Source organism: Oncorhynchus gorbuscha, linkage group LG19 (assembly GCF_021184085.1).
Source record: "Oncorhynchus gorbuscha isolate QuinsamMale2020 ecotype Even-year linkage group LG19, OgorEven_v1.0, whole genome shotgun sequence".
NCBI classification, from domain to species: Eukaryota; Metazoa; Chordata; class Actinopteri; order Salmoniformes; family Salmonidae; genus Oncorhynchus; species Oncorhynchus gorbuscha.
The window spans coordinates 269,354-278,552 of NC_060191.1; positions in this window are offsets into that span (position 1 = coordinate 269,354).

Here is a 9,199-nt window from a genome sequence, read left to right on the forward strand (position 1 = left end):
AAGTCATTGTATATTTTTAGTCTGAATTCACCTCAATCAGACATCAATCAAAAACAGAGTATGTTGTGTTATATAATACAGGTGACATGCATGATGTCAAACATCTCTTAAAAGGGCCTGGTCCACTTACTCTGAGAAGGGGAACAAAGGGGTTCCACATGAAACATATAACAACAATCACACATCCACTTTCTTTGATTGTCAGGTTAATGTTGACTACAGCAAAGATCTACACTTCATTTAACCCAAATGACAAACTAATTAAGGGAAATACAGAGATGAGACCTATTTACAATCCTTTACTTCTCAAATCCACTGAGAGAGGCTTTAGTATGAGCAAACCTCTCAATAACACTTACCCATAAAACTGCTTTGTCATCTAATGTAAAACATTCAATTATTGACCCAGAACTGAGTAATATACTAGATATGAGTAACATCACTGATTTCCCATACAACTTCCACTTCCAGTATATTCAGACATAGCCCATCGAGAGTTAATGCTGTGTGACACAGAAACAGAGTCATAATTGCATGTTTACTTCTGCTCGTGTAATGGCTGGGTAATGCTGTGTTACCCTACAGATGTAGGATCTTAATTTGATCAGTCTTTTGTTGCTGATCATTTCCCTGCATATCTTCCTGCACGGCAGGAAATGCAAACCTGTATTTTAAGTTTAAAAAGGCTTCTAATAGTTTGTAATTTCCGCTTTGAAATGTCAGACTTGATGTACCCTAACAGAAAAAATATCAACCACTATAAATATAAGTCCATTAATTAGGATTCACAGTTCATGTTGCTGCGCGATTACTTTCCTGCTGTAGAAAACTGGTCCAAATATCTGTCCCCTATCTCTCTCCGCAACCTAATCTAGACAATCAGTCGTACTACACCGTTTAGTTCCCAACCAGCAGAACATTAGACCCAGGATACTACTGCTGTTGCTGTTGGTTCAACCAGCAGAACATTAGACCCAGGATACTACTGCTGTTGCTGTTGGTACAACCAGCAGAACATTAGACCCAGGATACTACTGCTGTTGCTGTTGGTTCAACCAGCGGAACGGAACATTAGACCCAGGATAATACTTCCATTGGTTCAACCTGCAGAACATTAGACCCAGGATAATACTATGGCTGCTGCTGTTGGTACAACCAGCAGAATATTAGACCCAGGATAATACTATGGCTGCTGCTGTTGGTTCAACCAACAGAACATTAGACCCAGGATACTACTGCTATTGGTTCAACCAGCAGAACATTAGACCCAGGATACTACTGCTATTGGTTCAACCAGCGGAAAGGAACATTAGACCCAGGATACTACTGCTGCTGCTGTTGGTTCAACCAGCAGAACATTAGACCCAGGATACTAATGCTGTTGCTGTTGGTTCAACCAGCAGAACATTAGACCCAGGATAATACTGCTGTTGCTGTTGGTTCAACCAGCAGAATATTAGACCCAGGATAATACTATGGCTGCTGCTGTTGGTACAACCAGCAGAATATTAGACCCAGGATACTAATGCTGTTGCTGTTGGTTCAACCAGCAGAACATTAGACCCAGGATACTAATGCTGTTGCTGTTGGTACAACCAGCAGAATATTAGACCCAGGATAATACTATGGCTGCTGCTGTTGGTACAACCAGCAGAACATTAGACCCAGGATAATACTATGGCTGCTGCTGTTGGTACAACCAGCAGAATATTAGACCCAGGATAATACTATGGCTGCTGCTGTTGGTTCAACCAGCAGAATATTAGACCCAGGATAATACTATGGCTGCTGCTGTTGGTACAACCAGCAGAATATTAGACCCAGGATAATACTATGGCTGCTGCTGTTGGTTCAACCAGCAGAATATTAAACCCAGGATAATACTATGGCTGCTGCTGTTGGTACAACCAGCAGAATATTAGACCCAGGATAATACTATGGCTGCTGCTGTTGGTACAACCAGCAGAATATTAAACCCAGGATAATACTATGGCTGCTGCTGTTGGTTCAACCAGCAGAACATTAGACCCAGGATACTACTGCTATTGGTTCAACCAGCGGAAAGGAACATTAGACCCAGGATACTACTGCTGCTGCTGTTGGTTCAACCAGCAGAACATTAGACCCAGGATACTAATGCTGTTGCTGTTGGTTCAACCAGCAGAACATTAGACCCAGGATAATACTGCTGTTGCTGTTGGTTCAACCAGCAGAATATTAGACCCAGGATACTAATGCTGTTGCTGTTGGTACAACCAGCAGAATATTAGACCCAGGATAATACTATGGCTGCTGCTGTTGGTACAACCAGCAGAATATTAGACCCAGGATAATACTATGGCTGCTGCTGTTGGTACAACCAGCAGAATATTAGACCCAGGATAATACTATGGCTGCTGCTGTTGGTACAACCAGCAGAATATTAGACCCAGGATAATACTATGGCTGCTGCTGTTGGTACAACCAGCAGAATATTAGACCCAGGATAATACTATGGCTGCTGCTGTTGGTACAACTAGCAGAATATTAAACCCAGGATAATACTATGGCTGCTGCTGTTGGTACAACCAGCAGAACATTAGACCCAGGATACTAATGCTGTTGCTGTTGGTACAACCAGCAGAATATTAGACCCAGGATAATACTATGGCTGCTGCTGTTGGTACAACCAGCAGAATATTAGACCCAGGATAATACTATGGCTGCTGCTGTTGGTACAACCAGCAGAATATTAGACCCAGGATAATACTATGGCTGCTGCTGTTGGTACAACCAGCAGAATATTAGACCCAGGATAATACTATGGCTGCTGCTGTTGGTACAACCAGCAGAATATTAGACCCAGGATAATACTATGGCTGCTGCTGTTGGTACAACTAGCAGAATATTAAACCCAGGATAATACTATGGCTGCTGCTGTTGGTACAACCAGCAGAATATTAATCCCAGGATACACCATCAAAGGTTAAATTGACAAGATGGGTTAAAATGCATTATGGAGAATGGTCTATAGAATAGGATTTGATTCAAATATAATAAAATAGATTAGATTATACTGTAAATGAATAGAGCAAAACAAAGGAACTTGGAGCTAATTCATGACCAATGCTTTGAGACATTTCTCCTGATGAATGAATGAATGAAAGACATTTTTATTTTAGTGTCAAATCACCAATTGGCAACTCATACATACATACATACATACATACATACATACATACATACATACATACATACATACATACATACATACATACATACATACATACATACATACATACATACATACATACATACATACATACATACATACATACATACATACATACATACATACATACATACATACATACATACATACATACATACATACATACATACATACATACATACATACATACATACATACATACATACATACATACATACATACATACATACATACATACATACATACATACATACATACATACATACATACATACATACATACATACATACATACATACATACATACATACATACATACATACATACATACATACATACATACATACATACATACATACATACATACATACATACATACATACATACATACATACATACATACATACATACATACATACATACATACATACATACATACATACATACATACATACATACATACATACATACATACATACATACATACATACAGACATACATACATAACCACATACAGAAGCCATTACATACATACATACATACATAGACCCGGAGGCTGCTATTGGTTAGACAATACACAATGATACATACATGACATGAACATACATACATACAATACATACATACATACATACATACATACATACATACATACATACATACATACATACATACATACATACATACATACATACATACATACATACATACATACATACATACATACATACATACATACATACATACATACATACATACATACATACATACATACATACATACATACATACATACATACATACATACATACATACATACACAATACATATTAACCATACATACATACACATACATACATACATACATACATACATACATACATACATACATACATACATACATTAACATACATACATACATACAACATACATACATACATACATACATACATACATACATACATACATACAGGGGGATACATACATACATACATACACATACATACATACATACATACATACACATACATACATACATACATACATACATACATACATACATACATACATACATACATACATACATACATACATACATACATACATACATACATACATACATACATACATACATACATACATACATACATACATACATACATACATACATACATACATACATACATACATACATACATACATACATACATACATACATACATACATACATACATACACATACCATTAACATACATACATACATACATACATACATACATACATACATACATACATACATACATACATACATACATACATACATACATACATACATACATACATACATTATACATACATACATACATACATACATACATACATACATACATACATACATACATATACATACATACATACATACATACATACATACATACATACATACATACATACATACATACATACATACATACATACATACATACATACATACATACATACATACATACATACATACATACATACATACATACATACATACATACATACATACATACATACATACATACATACATACATACATACATACATACATACATACATACATACATACATACATACATACATACATACATACATACATACATACATACATACATACATACATACATACACATACATACACACAATCTACATACATACATTCATTAACCACATAGAAGATTAATATGGGAGACAATACACAATCTACATACACACGCCATTAACCACATAGAAGATTAACCACTAGAAGCCATTAACCACATAGAAGATTCATATGGGAGACAATACACAATCTACATACACACGCCATTAACCACATAGAAGATTCATATGGGAGACAATACACAATCTACATACACACGCCATTAACCACATAGAAGATTCATATGGGAGACAATACACAATCTACATACACACGCCATTAACCACATAGAAGATTCATATGGGAGACAATACACAATCTACATACACACGCCATTAACCACATAGAAGATTCATATGGGAGACAATACACAATCTACATACACACGCCATTAACCACATAGAAGATTCATATGGGAGACAATACACAATCTACATACACACGCCATTAACCACATAGAAACAAAATATTTTTGGGGTTACAATTTAATTATAGGTAGCCTTTTTAAAATTTTATTCCAGGCTTATTTACACTATACACTGACAGTGTACAGTGTAATGTGTAAAACAGCTATTATTTCAGTCCTACAGTACCAGAACGTTTAATAGATCTTATTGCTACTCCTCTAGCCTTCGTTGGAGCTCCAGACCTTCATAAAACATTCATCCACGGTGACACCAAGGTCAGCAGAATTAATAAGGGAAGGGTGAAACTGTTTATCCAAGTGTGGCTTCATGTCACGTGGACTCACTCCTCAGGAATCTAAGTCTGTTTCCCAAATGGCACCCCTATTCCCTATATAATGCATTACTTTAGACCAAGGGCCTAGGACCCATTGGGTTCTGGTCAAAAGTAGTGCACTATAAAGGAAATAGGTTTCCATTTGGGATGCAGTCAAACTCTTGTTGGTTAGTGTTTCATATGACATTCCTCTAATCTGATTTCAGTCATTTACTGGAATGGTGGTAGATGGGGTGGGGGGGGGGGGGTTCTATGTGTGATGTTGCCTCAACACATTTCAATAATGAACGCTTTCCATGACAGGTATGAGACCAGCAAACGCAAACAGCCAAGATGTAATAATAAGACAAGTGAACTGGGCCTGGGTGTAAGGTGATATCTGTCAGGGTGTAAGGTGATATCTGTCAGGGTGTAAGGTGATATCTGTCAGGGTGTAAGGTGATATCTGTCAGGGTGTAAGGTGATATCTGTCAGGGTGTAAGGTGATATCTGTCAGGGTGTAAGGTGATATCTGTCAGGGTGTAGGTGATATCTGTCAGGGTGTAAGGTGATATCTGTCAGGGTGTAAGGTGATATCTGTCAGGGTGTAAGGTGATATCTGTCAGGGTGTAAGGTGATATCTGTCAGGGTGTAAGGTGATATCTGTCAGGGTGTAAGGTGATATCTGTCAGGGTGTAAGGTGATATCTGTCAGGGTGTAAGGTGATATCTGTCAGGTAAGGTGATATCTGTCAGGGTGTAAGGTGATATCTGTCAGGGTGTAAGGTGATATCTGTCAGGGTGTAAGGTGATATCTGTCAGGGTGGGTGATATCTGTCAGGGTGTAAGGTGATATCTGTCAGGGTGTAAGGTATCTGTCAGGGTGTAAGGTGATATCTGTCAGGGTGTAAGGTGATATCTGTCAGGGTGTAAGGTGATATCTGTCAGGGTGTAAGGTGATATCTGTCAGGTGTAAGGTGATATCTGTCAGGGTGTAAGGTGATATCTGTCAGGGTGTAAGGTGATATCTGTCAGGGTGTAAGGTGATATCTGTCAGGGTGTAAGGTGATATCTGTCAGGGTGTAAGGTGATATCTGTCAGGGTGTAAGGTGATATCTGTCAGGGTGTAAGGTGATATCTGTCAGGGTGTAAGGGTGATAGGTGATATCTGTCAGGGTGTAAGGTGATATCTGTCAGGGTGTAAGGTGATATCTGTCAGGGTGTCAGGGTGTAAGGTGATATCTGTCAGGGTGTAAGGTGATATCTGTCAGGGTGTAAGGTGATATCTGTCAGGGTGTAAGGTGATATCTGTCAGGGTGTAAGGTGATATCTGTCAGGGTGTAAGGTGATATCTGTCAGGGTGTAAGGTGATATCTGTCAGGGTGTAAGGTGATATCTGTCAGGGTGTAAGGTGATATCTGTCAGGGTGTAAGGTGATATCTGTCAGGGTGTAAGGTGATATCTGTCAGGGTGTAAGGTGATATCTGTCAGGGTGTAAGGTGATATCTGTCAGGGTGTAAGGTGATATCTGTCAGGGTGTAAGGTGATATCTGTCAGGGTGTAAGGTGATATCTGTCAGGGTGTAAGGTAATATCTGTCAGGGTGTAAGGTGATATCTGTCAAGGTGTAAGGTGATATCTGTCAGGGTGTAAGGTGATATCTGTCAGGGTGTAAGGTGATATCTGTCAGGGTGATATCTGTCAGGTGATATCTGTCAGGGTGTAAGGTGATATCTGTCTGATATCTGTCAGGGTGTAAGGTGATATCTGTCAGGGTGTAAGGTGATATCTGTGATATCTGTCAGGGTGTAAGGTGATATCTGTCAGGGTGTAAGGTGATATCTGTCAGGGTGTAAGGTGATATCTGTCAGGGTGTAAGGTAATATCTGTCAGGGTGTAAGGTGATATCTGTCAGCGTGCAACCCTCTGCTTTGAACTTGATTTATCACACAGGTCACAAACAGCAAGGCTGTTCCCTCCAGCAGGACGGAGCCAGCACCCTGGTGACACGGTGATTGGGGAGGGAGATAAGTCAAGCTTTACGTCGTCCTGCATCGTTAAAGCAGGGAGATACCAGGGTCCTCGGAACGGGCCAGCGTCCTAAATGGCACCCTATTCCCTATATAGTGCACTATTTTGACCAGAACCCTATGGGCCACTACATAGAGAATATGCATGTAGTGCACTATATAGGGAATAGGGTGCCATTTGAGAGGCAGATGGGTTTCCTGCAGGGATCAGGGTACAGACACATGACACTGTGGTATTATGTCTAAGAGGTTTTGGGTTGTTTAACGAGACTGAACACTTTCAACTCTCAACTTCTGTGACCCCCTGGATTAGTTTCACAAACATTTCAATCTAATATAGATGATACAGTTAGATACAGTCGGGTCATCGTACATAGTTCAGTAGTTAAAACAGCCTTCCATGTCTTAAATAATCGTAAAACCAAATCTTGTTACAAAATTTTTTGAAGATAACTTCTCATCAAGCACCAAATATTAATATCCGCGATAAAATGTGCCAACATACATGTTCTCTCAATAAATAAAAGAAAAGCAAAAATGAGTATTTATAAGCTATAACATAATCAAAAAAATAATTGTAAAACATAACATCTATAAATATAATCCCAAAAAGAAAGTGTGTGCAATTTCCCTATTGTAATGAGTGATCATCCACCCACTATTTTGTGAGTATCAATTCCTAAATATTGCATCATTGCAAACTTGTCCATGTTAGCTTCAGTATGACTGTTGTTTGTGTCGTAAAGTTCTCCATGCTATTCTATCCTGTAGTAGCATTTTGCATGTATGAGTATCACATCAGTATTCCACACGGTCTCATCTGGAGAAGTTCATTGATGTGGACCTATTTGTTGGTAGATTCAGTTGGACCACAATGGAAACTTGCAGTCAGAATCATCTCTTACACCATCCAATCAACTTTTGTTTGTTCCTTATTGTTGTTGTTGTTGTTATCAGGGTCACCTGACCAGGTGGCTGATGATGTGGACTATATCCTGTACAGTGTCATCTTGGCAGAGGGACACGGTTCTGGGGCCATATGTGATGAGTCAGCCTGTTGACGACCTGCTTCACAAACGCCCCTGCTGGGAAATGAGGACAGAGATGTTGGTGACTCATAGATACTAGAACACTAAAGCCTGGCTTGTCGCCCTAACAACCACTCAAAACAAAGAACAAAAGATAAAACGTCCCCCCAAAATAATGGTAAGAACTACACCCGAAGACACTTCCAATCCCCCAATTTTTTTTTTGCGGGTATCAATTCCTAAATATTGCATCATATACACACATACATACATACATACATACATACATACATACATACACACATACATACATACACACACACACACACACACACACACACATACACACACACACACACACACACACACACACACACACACACACACACACACACACACACACACACACACACACACACACACACACACACACACACACACACACACACACACACACACACACACACACACACACACACACACACACACACACACACACACACACACACACACACACACACACACAC